General features: G+C 41.6%; 1 protein-coding gene across 3 annotated transcripts in view; it reads left to right on the top strand.

The window, feature by feature from the left end:
- The window catches only part of SEPTIN7 (septin 7), a 64,796-nt gene that overhangs the window by 10,057 nt on the left and 40,984 nt on the right, over positions 1-13,755 (top strand). The gene's annotated exons all lie outside the window — the stretch shown is intronic.

The following is a 13,755-nucleotide window of genomic DNA, read 5'->3' as shown; positions in this document are numbered from 1 at the left end:
CTCTACAGAACCCTTCAGAGCCCATCCCCCTGCTGCCTCAACAGTCTTCTCTCAGCTCCAGGCATTTTCTCTGACTGTTCCCCCTGTTCCTGAAACACTCTCTATCCACTGCTCTGACTTCTGGCATCCTGTAAGTTCCAATTAAAATTCCATTTTCTACAAGAAATTTTTTCCTGACTCCTCTTAATTCTAGTGTCTTCCATCTTGTATTTATTTCCCCCCTTTTTTTGTATGTAGTTTGTTTTTTGTCTTTGCCTTCAATCATGAGCTCCTTGAGGACAGTCAGGAGTCAGGGCTGTTCCCCCCTCTCCCTGCTGCCCCTAGAGCTGCCAAAATTCTTTTCCTTAATCAGAGGTTTGATGGTCACCCTACTGTCCTACTCAGTAAACTCTACCAGACTCCCCTTCCTACATTCTTCAGTTAACCCAGCTGGGGCCTTTCCCCAAGACACCCAGGACTCCCATTTCCAAGGTTTTAGCCTTGGCCATCATCCATGACTAAGAAGCATCTCCTCATCACCTCCACTTAGGAGTGTGCTGGTAAATGGGAGAAGAAGATGGGTTCAATTTGATCTGCATTATTGACATTTTCTCCAGCAATTGCTCAAGTCTGTACACACCCAACCAAGCCATAAACCAATCCCTGAATCATAGCACACAACAACTCACTGAAAAATTTGCCAGTGGATTCTCTAGTTCTAGAACACCTGGTCTCCACCAATTCCAGCAGTTTTAAGTGATGGAGAATACAAAGGTTAAAGCAGAAAGGACCTGTCCTCAGTAGCTTCTCTTCAACCTGCACAGTACATGAATCTGCGAAATGAATAGAGTGTGGTTAGTGGAGAGAGGATGTTGGGGGGGGGTATGTTGAGAATGAGGAAATACTTTGTGTCAGAGATGGCATTTGAAGGAAACCAGTGATTCCAAGAAACTGAGGTGAAGGATGAGCAGCAGGGGAGCTGTGTGATCAGCCCATCAGACCGTCAGCTGCTCTGTTCCAGACACCTGCTAAGAAAGGAAAAACCAGGTCTTACTCTCCGGGAGCTCACACTTTAATGGGGGAGATGACATGCAAATAATTGTATAAATAGAATGTCTCCAGGATGTACTGGGACCAGTCTCAGGAAGCTGAGAGGTGGTGATGAGTAGGGAGAGTGTCCAGGCATGAGACACATCCAGTAAAAATGCTCAGTCTGGTTCATGAGCATCCAGGAAGCTCATGTCACTGGATTTCGGAATATGTGAAGAAGAGCAAGGTCTGGGGTGAGGAATCTTTGGTCTCAGGCCATGTGGCCCTCCAGGTCCTCAGGTGTGGCCCTTTGACTGAATCCAAACTTCACAGAACAAATCCCCTTCATGAAAGGATTTTTTCTGTAAAACTTGGGCTCAGACAAAAGGCCACACCCAAGGATCTAGAAGGCCCCGTGTGTTCCCCACCCCTGGCTGAGGACTGGAAAGGTTGGTTTGAATGCCAGGCACTGCATTTTGTGTTTGATCCTGGAGGTAATAGGGAGCCACTGGAGTTTACCAACTAGGAGGTGATGGGAGTCATTTTAGGAAGATCAGTTTGCTATCTGAGTGGAGGATGAATTGAAGTGGGGAGAGACACCAACCCACAGGCATGAGGTGTGGAGGGCCTGTACCAGTGGCAGTTTCATAGGAGAGAAGGGAGTATATTTGAGAGATATTAGGAATGTAGAAACAATAGGACTTGATGATTGATTGGATATGGCAGTGGGAGAGTGAGAGAGAATGGGGGATGACAGCTGTCTGCAAGCCTGTGTGACAAGCAGGCTGCTGCTGGTACCCTGGAGGGTAAGAGAGAAGTTAGGAATGGGAGAACTGAGCTCATTCAGGCCAGTTGGCTTAAAGGTGTCTCTAGGACATCCATTTCAAAGTAGGAGATGGGAGATGGAAGATCGATTGTGTCGGTGCTAGGGAGGAGTGTCCTGACTCACCTTGTTACGTCTGTTTTCTGGATATGTTGAATACATGTCTGGATTGGCTCCCCCCTAGAATAGGAGCTGCAGTTCAGGGATGTTGAATTTCTGCTTTGTATCCCAGCTGCTAGCACTGTGTCTGTTCTGTAGCAAGTGTTTATAAGTGCCTGTTGTTTGATGCAAGGGTCTTAGCCCCAGAATTGCTCTAGTGAAGGCAGGACATTAGGCAGAGAGGGAAGTTTGACAGAATGCTAGAGGTGGAAAGGTGACTGGTGAAAATTAGGCAAGAGGAATCTATACTTGTTTAGTCCCTGATCTATGTCTTTCTCACCTAGCCGGAAAAAGTGCAGTGGTAAAAAAGGTCCCTACCTTCAGGAAGTTTACCTTTTTTGAGGGACAAATGTTCATTGAAAACTGACCCACTTTGGGAGTTGATTTGGGAGTGGCACAGTTCTTCCAGTTATAGGATTGTGCAATTGGAGAGTTGGGAGGGACCTCAGCAGCCATCTTAGGAGCATCCTATACCTAAAAGGAGCCCTCCCCCGCTTAACTTCCCTGCCAGTCACCCAGGTCTCCTTTCTCCCTCCATCCTGGACAGGCAATGGTTGATCTCTTGTTCCCTCTTCTGTACTTAACACGAGCCACTGCCCTATTTCAGGCTCTTTGTACCTCTTTCCCTGAGAGTGGTTACAACCTCCTATAATTGATCTCCCTTCCTCCATACTTTCCTGTCCAGTGTAGCCCACACAGCTGTCATGTCTGTATTAAAGTATAGGTCTTATCATGGCCTAGGTACTCATGAAATTTTAGTGGCTTTCTGTTGCCTCTAGGAGAAAAGAACAACTCTTTGGCATTTAATGGCATTTAAGCTTTTTACAATTTGGTTCAAACCTCTCTTTCCACATTTCTTTCATTCTACTCTCTTCTGCTCTTTTTCTGTCCTGGTAGAACTGACCTCTGTGTTCTTCTCCAAACACACCATTCTATCTCCTACCTTTTCCCCAGTTGGCACTGCTCTTGACTTCTTGTTAATGACATGGTCAGAGAGAACTTAACAGGCTTCCTTTGGTAGCTGATGGAGGAGGGAATGGAGAAGAGGCATGCTGGATAAGGGGATCCAATCTAGGCTTGTGCCCAGGTGAGTAGAGAACTAGTGACACTTGGTTTGGAGGAGTGGAAGGATAAGCAGTTCTGTTTTGTACCTTCTGAGGGTGAGGTGCTTGGGGGACTTTTAGGTGGAGCTGTCCAGCAAGCATTCCCGGTGTATTTGGGAGAGAAGTTAAGGAGGTCTAGCTCTATTGGTCTCCAGCCATTTATCTCACATGTAAATTAAAACCCACCAATCACACACATATAGATTATCTTTATGCATATGACACGTGTTTACATGTGTTTGGAGATAATGTAACTCTAGATTTAGTCACCAGTCAAAAGGGTACCAAGAGAGAAGAGGATGCAGGAAGCGCAAAGTAAGAGATTGAAAAGGACTGGTCGGCAGTTAGGAGGAAAACCAGGAGAAATTTGGGTCTTAAGCTAAGGTGCACGAGAATATGTATGGAGGAGAGAAGAATCAGCTGTGTCAGGAGCAATAGGGAATCAAAAAGAGTGAAGGAACCAGAACTTTGAATCGGATTTCTGTTTTCAGTAACATAAATTAGAGGCAACTGAAAAAGATTGTGTATGCATAAGATCTCCACTATTGGCTTAAATGATACGTGTTTTAAAATAGAAAGGTTAGACAAGAAAGCACCATTTAAAATGACAAAATGTGTAAAACATTTGGTACGTGAAGGGCACGAAATATCTAAGGCACCATAAAATAATTACAGTTACAAAACACTTTAAAAAGAAATAAAGAATGACTTAAATAACTGGAAGGCTATTCAGTGGGTGTGGTTGGAGTGTGCCAATGTAATAAAAATGATGATCGTGAAATTACTTTATATATTTAGCGCTATGCCTCTTAAACTTAGGGATTCTGTAGAGTTAGATAGAACAACCTAATTTTCTCCCAGATTTCTCCTCTCTATTCAGCTTTTGGCCTTTATCACAAGCCCATATGCATTTAAATTATCTGCATAGTTCTTTTTCTTGTTCAATTTGTGTCCTTTTCTCTTCTACCACAATTTTTCCCCACAAAGGGATCCCAGCACTTTGGCTCTCCTGAAGGCTTTGTTAGCATGGCAGGACCTAACATAACTTGTACTCCAGCAGCACAGCCTTCAGGTACCCAGACTTTCTTCAAGGTGAGGCAGAGTTGTAGCCACATTTATGCAATCCTTTTTGAGGTACAAAGCATCATTCAGTAGTGAAATAGCAGTAGAAGGCTTATTTTAGTTTTACACATGAAAGAGACTGAGGAGTCAAGTGGCTAAGTAGCCCCCAGAGATGGAACTTGAACCCAAGTCCTCTGGTGGCCCCTAACATTTCCTTTATTTCCACCAGGCCAGAGGAGCCTTAAGACTAGCACATAGTTTACTCAGTGAGGATTATTCATGGGCAGGACAATTGAAGTTTTTTATGGGAAACTTTTTAGAAAGATGGATCTGCTTGACAGGAGCAGGTTTTAACTTGGTTTTTTAAAGATCTTAGCTAAAATATATTGATATGTACTTAATTCTGTTATGGAGTGTGGAGATAGGAATATAGTAGGTAATTGTTTCTAAGAAAATCATCTCAGAATAACTTGAAACAGATTGAATTCAGGAGAATTCAACTGATTTCAAAGTAGAAAATTTTTTTTTAATAGAATTATTTTGTTTTCAGTGTTCGTCAATCACTTCCATGTATCTTGATTTTTTTTCCACTCCCTCCCCCTCAGTCCCCCCTCCCTCCCCACTCCCTTCCTGAGACAGCGTACAGTCTTATATAGGTTCTGCATGTACATTCCTATTAAATGCATGTTGCATAGAAGAATTAAAATGAATGGGAGAAACCGTAAAACAAAACAAAACATAATACAGAAGAAAATGGTCTGTTTCTATCTGCGATCCAATTCCATAGTTCTTTCTCTGCATGTGGAAGGCATTTTGCCTCAAGAGTCTATTGGAAATTTTTTTAAGTTCATACATTTCAAAGAAGTTCTAAGTCTACCAGAAAACTTCCTTGCACACTGTGGTTGTTGCTGTGTACAAAGTTCTCCTGGTTCTGCTCCTTTCACTCAGCATCAGTTCATATAAGTCTTTCTAGGACTCTCTGAAGTCTTCCTGTTCATCGTTTCTCATAGCACAATAGTATTCCATTACATTCGTATACCACAATTTGTTCAGCCATTCCCCAATTGATGGGCATCCCTTTGATTTCCACTTTTTGGCCACCACAAAGAGAGCTGCTACAAATATTTTTGTATGTGTGGATCCTTTTCCCATTTTTATAATTTCTTTGGGATACAATCCTAGAAGTGATATTGCTGGGTCAAAAGATATGCACATTTTTGTAGCCCTTTGAGCATAGTTCCAAATTACTCTCCAGAATGGTTGGATCAGCTCACAGCTCCACCAACAATGAATTAGTGTTCCAACTCTCCCACATCTTCTCCAACATTTGTCAACAATTATCGAACAATTTCTCTAATGAATATAAATGCAAAAATTTAAAATAAGTTATTACTTAAAAGAATACAGCAAGTTATCATGAGAATAATAAATTATGATCAGGTAGGAATTATACCAGGAATGCAGGGCTGGTTCAACATTAGGAAAACTATTAGCATTATCGATCATGAAAACCACATGATTATCTTAATAGATGCTGAAAAAGCTTTTGACAAAATACAACACCCATTCCTATTGAAAACACTGGAAAGCATAGGAATAAAGGGAACTTTCCATAAAATAATAAGCAGTATCTACCTAAAACCATCAGCAAGCATTCTATGCAATGGGGACAAGCTAGATGCATTTTCAGTAAGATCAGAGGTGAAACAAGGATGTCCATTATCACCACTATTCCTCATTATGGTACTAGAAATGTTGGCTGTAGCAATAAAAGGAGAAAAAGAAATTGAAGGAATTAGAATAGGCAAAGAAGAAACTTAAGTTATTACTGTTTGCAGATGATATGCTGATACACTTAGAGAATCCCAGAGAATCGAGTAAAAAACTACTTGAAATAACAAACAACTTTGGCAAAGTTACAGGTTACAAAATAAACCCACAGAAATCATCCGCATTTCTGTATATTACCGACAGCTCAACAGCAAGAGATAGAGAGATCCCATCTAAAGCTACGGTAGACACTATAAACTATCTGGGAGTCTTCCTCCCAAAACAAACCCAGGGACTGCATGAACACAGTCACGAAACACTTTTTGCCCAAATGAAGTCAGATCTAAATAAGTGGGAAAACATCAGTTGCTCATGGGGAGGCCGAGCTAATGTAGTTGAAATGACGATTCTGCCTAAACTAATGCACTTATTGAGTGCCGTGCCAACCAAACTACTAGATCAGTCATTTCCTAGAGCTAGGACAGACGTGTGGCCTGGCGCTGTCAGATCTTGGACCGTGTCATGAAGCAGCAGTCGTCCAACCGGTGGTGTTGGCTAAGGAACAGAGGGGTAGGCCAGTGGGATAGGCTAGGTACTCAACACACAGTAGGCAGTGAATATGGCAGTCTACTGTTTGATAAACCCAAGGACCCCAGCTTCTGGGATAAGAACTCACTGCTGGATGAAAACTGTTGGGAAAACTGGATAACAGTGTGGCAGAAACTGGGCACAGACCAGTGCTTGACACTGTATGCCAGAATAAAGTCTAAATGGGTACATGATCTAGGTATAAAGATTGATACTATAAACATATTAGTGGAGCAAGGAGTAGTGTATTTGTTAGATTTATGGAGAATGGAGAAATTTATGACCCAGCAAGAGATAGAAAACATTATGAAGTGCAAAATGGATGATTTTGATTACATTAAATTGAAAAGTTTTTGCACAACCAAACCCAATGCAACCAAAATTAGGAGGGAAGCAGAAAACTGAGAAAGAATTTTTGCAACTAGTGTCTGTGAAAAAGGCCTCATTTCTAAAATATATAGAAAACTGAGTTAGATGTACAAGAATACAAGTCATTCCCCAGTTGGTAAACCAGAGGAAGAAATTAAAGCTATCTATAATCATATGAAGAAATGTTCTAAATCACTGTTGATTAGAGCGATGCAAATCAAAACAACTCTGAGGAACCACATCACACCTCTCAGATTGGCTAATATGACAAAATAGGAAGATGTTAAGTGTTGGAGAAGAAAAAATTTCTTTAAAAAATTGTCTGAAAGGCCTACCTTCAAATAAAAATGTAATGGGAAAACAATCTTATGCCAAAGTTCAAACATCCAGATTTGGTTTTGGAAACTAGGAATGAGAGTAAACATACAGGACTAATGTGTTGCCTTGCACATAGTAGGGATTTAATAAATGTTTATTGAATTGAAAAGTTGACAGAATCTTTCCAGGCCAGAATGCCCTCTCCTTTTCTCAACTGGGAGGGGGAGGGAAAGAGCTTTCACAACAAACATGAACTCAGTCTAAATGAAATTCTCAGTTCAGATGCCACTTTAATGTTGTAACATGTTGGTGCTCTTGTGAGAGTGAATCTAGGTATTTTAAAAGGCAGATTATATTTGAACTATTTGAAAAATGTAAATAGTGAAATTCTTCAACTTTTCTCCTAGGCTATATATGAAAGGAGTTTGTGTCAGCAAGTGTCAGTTATGCCTGTGTTTAAGACAAGATTTTATATGAAAATGGAGTTGGACGTGATAGAAGATAGAGATTTCATTGTCTTAGATAAAATCTTACACAATCTTGCATGCTTCTGTGCTAGGTTGGGTTTAGGAATGCAGTGTTGAAAAAATTGCCCCTCCTTCAGGAGTTGGTTTTACTTGGGGCGGAGGATGGGGGTGGGGCAATGGATATGTCATGGAAATAGAGGAAAGGTAAGTGGGGGTACAAAGCATGAAAAGCTAGGGGGACTGGGAAAGGCTTTCCTTCTGAAGGGCCACCAGAGCTGAGCATTGAAGACAGACAGAGATGGAATGAGAGGGTGGGCATTCCAGGTATGAAGCACAGATGGGAGAGATGGCATGCCAAGCTTTGGAAACAGCAACTAGGCCATTTGAGCTGGAACATAGAATGCATGAAAGGGAGTCATGTGATATAAGCCTGGAATTCACAGAATTTTAGAATTGGAAGGAATCTCAGAAGCCATCTTGTCCAGCTCATGCATGCCTGGAAACAGTCCCTACCACCCCATACACACAAGCGATCATTTAGCCTTTGCTGGATGAAAAGGTGGCCTGTAGCCAGGTTGCTGAGTAGAAGGATTTAGAGTTCATCCAAGAGGCAATGTGGAAGGTTTTTAACCAGGTGGTGAGCCATGAGCCAGAGCTGTGCTTTGGGGAGATTGTTTTGGTAACTCTGGAAGATGTGCAAACAGACACACGAAGGAGCATTTTGTATGTGCTTAGTATGTAGAAAGCACTGTGTTCCAGTGCTAGGCATGCAGATCCAAAGGCAGGACGGAGGCCACTCTCAAGCAGCTCATATTCTATTGAGGGGATGCAGCAAATCAGATGGCAAGGCCCAGTGATCCTTAGAGCGTAGCTGTGAAGCTGGCATGTGTCATCTTGAATATCATTTCCTGCTGTCATGCCATATCTATTTCTGATGTTGGACCTTTTACAAAGCATCAGGGTCTTTGGTGGCAAGAACTTTGGTTTCTTCGTCTTCAGTAGCTGTGGCTGCTAAGAAAGCTGGTGTTTCAGAAACAGCGATTGTCAGGTCACATCTCCACAAAGGTTGCTCCTCTGGAAGATAGATGAAGGGGTATTGGACAGGCTTAGTGGTCTGGGGAGTAATGCTATTCCTGGGATACCTCAGGTTGGCAGCTGCTTCTCAATGGCAATTACTGATCAGAAGTTGTTGGTGGAGCAGCCCTAACCTCTAGAATTAGAGGGGAATGGTGGGCCCATTCTACAGTGATGATGTGACTATGGAGTTCGGGCTGGAAGTGGAACCTGTAGCACAAGAGACAGTAATTTCTGGGTGGAAAATCTGAGGAAAGATTGGAATCCGAAAGACTAATGAAGAGGTTCTTGCCTACTCCATAGGAGAGGGTGATGATTCTAAGTGGAGATAAGGATATAGATCTGTGAGGATGGTGTGGACATAGAATTGACATGACCTGGCCATTGATTGGATTGGGTGGGTGGGGGAATGAATGGGAGAGAAAAGATGTATTCTAGGTGGTGAACTTGAGAATATTAGTGAGTTGTAAAGTATGTATTGTAGATAAAATCTGAGGTAGCAGCCAGTCCAATTAATGTGGTCCCTCATCAGAAGAAGAGAGGGGATTTCCATGATTCTCTGCCTTGGTAGTCCTACATCTGTGGTCATTTTTGGATGCCATGTTCTAGCAAGGATATGGGTCAGTTGGTGTACACCAGAAGATATTGACCAGGATGGAGAGAGAAATACCACAAGGGGATGGGTTGAAGGAACTGACAGATATGGAGGGGAGACCAATTTTTGAAGCGCTAGTGTGGTAAAAATGGATGCCAGTTGTTCTCTTTGCCTGAGATATAGGACTTGGTAAATTGGTGAGGAGATAGACGTTGGAGAGGTAGGTACACTTAGGATTGAAGTAGGCCTTCTATTTGGAACTTATCTAAAATTGGAGTGTGTCACCTTGGAGAGAAGCTGGTGGGTCCCCTTCTTTGGAGTTCTTTTAAGTAGAAGGGATTGTTGGTTGTGAACAGTGAGACTAGATATTGTGGGAGAGAAGGGAGATTATGTTGGGGTATCAATCAGCGTTTTAACAGGTTTTTATTAACATCTTGTCTTTACTAAATATTGCTGAATGATTAACATCACCTAAGTTTCCCTCATTCCTTTCTTTCCCTCCTTACGGAGCCATTCCTAAGAACAGACTTTTTAAAAATTAAATTTATGTATTCAGTTTTTGTTTTCAATGTTCACTTTTTTAAGATTTTGAGTTTTAAATTCTTCCCCGTGCCCAAGACAAGCTATCTGGTAGGTTATACATGTGCAGTCATATTAAGTGTATTTCCCCATTAGTCATGATGGGAAAGAAGTATCAGAACAAAAGGGAAACACCACGAAAAAGGAGAAAAAAAAAAAAGAGAAAATACTCTTATTTGATCTTCATTCAGATTCCATAGTTCTTTGGATTTGGATAGCATTTATTATCGTGAGTCTTTTGGACTTGTCTTAGATCGTGCATTGCTGAGAAGAGCCAAGTCTGTTAAAGTTGGTTATCACAGTGCTGTTCTTGCTGTGTACAGTGTTCTCCTGGTTCTGCTCACTTCAACATCAGTTCATGGAAGTCTTTACAGGTTTTTCTGAAATCTGGCTGCTCATTGTTTCTTTCTCTTTTTTTGAGCTTACTTTTTTTGTTTAGTAAATTTATTCTTTTTTAAGAAAATTATTTATTTTCGTTTTTGTCATTCACTTCTATAAGATTTTGAATTCCAAATTTTCTCCCCATCTCTCCCTGGCTCCCCTCCCCCATGGTATGTAATTTGATACAGACTCTCCATATGTATTCATGTTGAACCTATTTTCACATTAATCATGTTGTTAGGACCAATGCGAGAAACCACGAGAAAGAAGAAAAAAAGAGCAAATAGTTTGCTTCAATCTGCAGACTCCATTCTTTTTCTAGAAGTGGATAGCAGTTTCCATCATGAGTCCTTTGGAGTTGTCTTGGGTTCTTACATTGCTAAGAAGAGATAAGTCTGTCAGAGTTAATCATGGCACATTGTAGCTGTTACTATGCACAATGTTTTCCTGGTTTTGCTCACTTCACACAGCATCAGTTCATTCAAGTCTTTCCAGGTTTTTCTGAACTCTGCCTGTTTGTTATTTCTTGTAGCACAATAGCATTCCATTGCATTTATATACCACAACTTGTTCAACCATTCCTTTGTTGGTGGGCATCCCTTCCGTTTCCAATTCTTTGCCACCACGAAAAGAGCTACTATCAATATTTTTGTACGTGGGTCCTTTTCTCTTTTTTATGATCTCTTTGGCATACAGACCTTGAAGTGGTATTGCTGGGTCAAAGGGTGTGCACATTTCTGTAGCCCTTTGGGCATGGTTCCAAATTGCTCTCTAGAATGGTTGGATCAGTTTACAACTCCACTAGCAATGCTTTAGTTTTCCAGTTTTCCCGCATCTTCTCCAAAATTGATCATTTTCCTGTTTTGTCATGTTAGCATATCTGATAGGTATGATGTGGTGCCTCAGAGTTGTTTTAATTTGCATTTCTCTAATCAGTAGTGCTTTAGAGCATTTTTAGAAAAATTTTTAAAAATTAAAAAAGAGAAAAAAATTTCACCAGAACTAATTTAGGTAGAAAAAAACCTGACATAATATGCAGTGGTCCACACCTCTCCCAACCCCCATTCATGTGTAAGTGAATAAGGCGTGGGGGGGAATCTTGTCCAATTTCTTCTTTGGGCCAAACTTGAGTAATCATTTATTGAGTTCTAAGTGCTGGGGATCCATAGAAGGCTAAGGCAGCCCTGTTCTCAAGAAGTTTAAATTCTAATGGGCAAAAGAACCTTCACTTAAATAGCCATGGCATTTGAAGTCAGGACTTGGGTTCAGAACCAAGCTCTGCTGTTTACTGTAACCAGGGTGACCTTGGGCAAGGCACTGAGTCTCTCTTTATCTGTCAGCTCTAGGGGGTTTGGACTAGAGACTCTCTGGATTCCTGTAGTCCTATAGTGTCTAATGACTGGTTGAGTCTGGTTGGGCTGGCTGACTTTAGGCTTATTTATGAAGTCATTTTGATTTTGCCTTTGTAGAGTAGCCAGTGAAGTCATCATCTGTGAGTTGGGGGTGGGGTGGAGCAGAGTTGGAGACTTAACACTCAGAGCCACTTCATGCAAATCAGTGTCAATAGGGAAATTACCCTGAAGAGGAGACTCCAGTTAAGGTCAGTGTGTGTCTGTGCCCTGCCTTTGTCCAGCTGTATCCTTTGGGGGCAGGTGGGAAGAGGGAGGAGGGCAACCAGGGTTGAGGATTAGCCAAGTGGGATGGGCACCTAAGAAATGTTTGTTCATTGATCTCACCCACAAACTAAAAAATGTGTCACAGCCATGAGAGGGGGCACCTGTCAAAATGTCATGGTAACGAATCAGTGGACTTTCATATGCTCTGAAGGCTCAGCTTGTTCACGTCAGAAGTTGAGGTAGTCTGGAATTTTTTTTTTTTATATAGAAAAAGTGTTTATGTTCTGACTATATACAAATGTAAGAGGGGAGCCTTTTTTTGTAGCAAAATGCATCAGATTCCAGCATTTCGAGCACAATTCTGTTTTCATTAAAGCTCCTATCTTAGGTTTTGCACATGTTGAGACATTATATGATTTGTGAAATAGTTTTGTTCAAGTGTTTTATGTTCTGGTCATCTTAGAAAAAGAATTGTGTGATTTCTGGAGAGTATGCTGTCTTGAGCAAGTTATGGTTTTCATTGTTCATAATGCCATCCATTGTGTCACACGATGCCCTTCATGAAGTGGACATAGGGCAGGCACATTAAGTAGACACAGATGGCTGCATTGTAGACTGAAGATCCTGAAGACTTCTGAAAATTTGGAGTGTACTTCTGGTGGGGTATAGATCTGGAAGGTTTATTGCATAGGACGCATTTGAGCTTTAGTTATGCCTTTCATGTTTGTGTGTGTGCGTGTGCGCGTATGTAACAATATTGAACACTATTTGTAGCATTTAAAAATGACCAGCATTCCTCTGAGTGTGGGTACTTTGTCTCCCAACAGATTCCCGGCCAGGTTATGTCTTAGTAGATAAGCCTTCCTGAGTGGCTGTGCCAGTCTGAAATTTTCTTTCCTCATGGTCAGTCTCGAAGCTTAGCTGGGCAAATCTTAGGACAGAATAGTAAATGCCTACTATGTGCCAGGCACTGTGCATACAAAAAGAGGCAAAAGACAATTCTTGCCCCCAGGGAGCTCACAGTCTAATGGGGGAGACAGCAATCCATGTACAGGATGAATAGAAAATTAACAGGGGGAAGGAAGGGGTTGGGGAAGGCTTTCCTTTCTAGAGATGTATATATTTATAGGTTTGGATGGGAGGGGATAGTTAGTGGAACTTTGGACTGTTGAAGTTCAGTTCGAGATGTTCAGTAGGGAACTGGAGATGGGAGCCTGGAGGTCACTGTACCTTTAGAGGTTAGAGCTGTTAAGTAGATTTAAGAGTCATTAGTGGAGAGACCAGATTGAAAATGTTTAACAACAGAAATACAGTAAGACATTTTTGTTCTTGTGGTTGAATCACTTTAATCTTGTCTGACTGTGACCCTATTTGGGGTTTTCTTGGCAAGGAGTGGTTTGTCATTGAGGCAAACCGGGTCAAGGGACTTGCTCAGGGTCACACTGCTAGTAAGTGCCTGAGGCTGGATTTCAGCCCAGCTACCCCACAATAAAACATAATGTTAATTTGTAGTTTTCTAAGTCAGAATGCCTTCGTGTAATGGTAATGTGTAGTGTACAGAGGCCTTATCTTAAAGCCAGGGACATGGGTTTGCATTCTGTCTCCGACCATAGTGACCATGTGGTCCTGGCCCAGCAGCCCTCTTAGATTCTGAGTGTAGAGAAGGTGCCAGCTGGTCAAGGGGCACCCCACGTTTGGGTCTTGTCCCCATATTGATAGGAATGCCATACTAATCCAAAGGGATGTTATTGCCCACTTAATATAAGAAATATACGTGTGATTGACTGATACAGTTAGAGTAGAAACCTGTCATCAGTGATTTGCCTGAAGTTGAGTTTACTTT

Source organism: Notamacropus eugenii, chromosome 3 (assembly GCF_028372415.1).
Source record: "Notamacropus eugenii isolate mMacEug1 chromosome 3, mMacEug1.pri_v2, whole genome shotgun sequence".
Classification (NCBI taxonomy): Eukaryota; Metazoa; Chordata; class Mammalia; order Diprotodontia; family Macropodidae; genus Notamacropus; species Notamacropus eugenii.
Note: the sequence above shows the minus strand (reverse complement) of the source record. Positions and strands in the feature narration are given on the sequence as shown.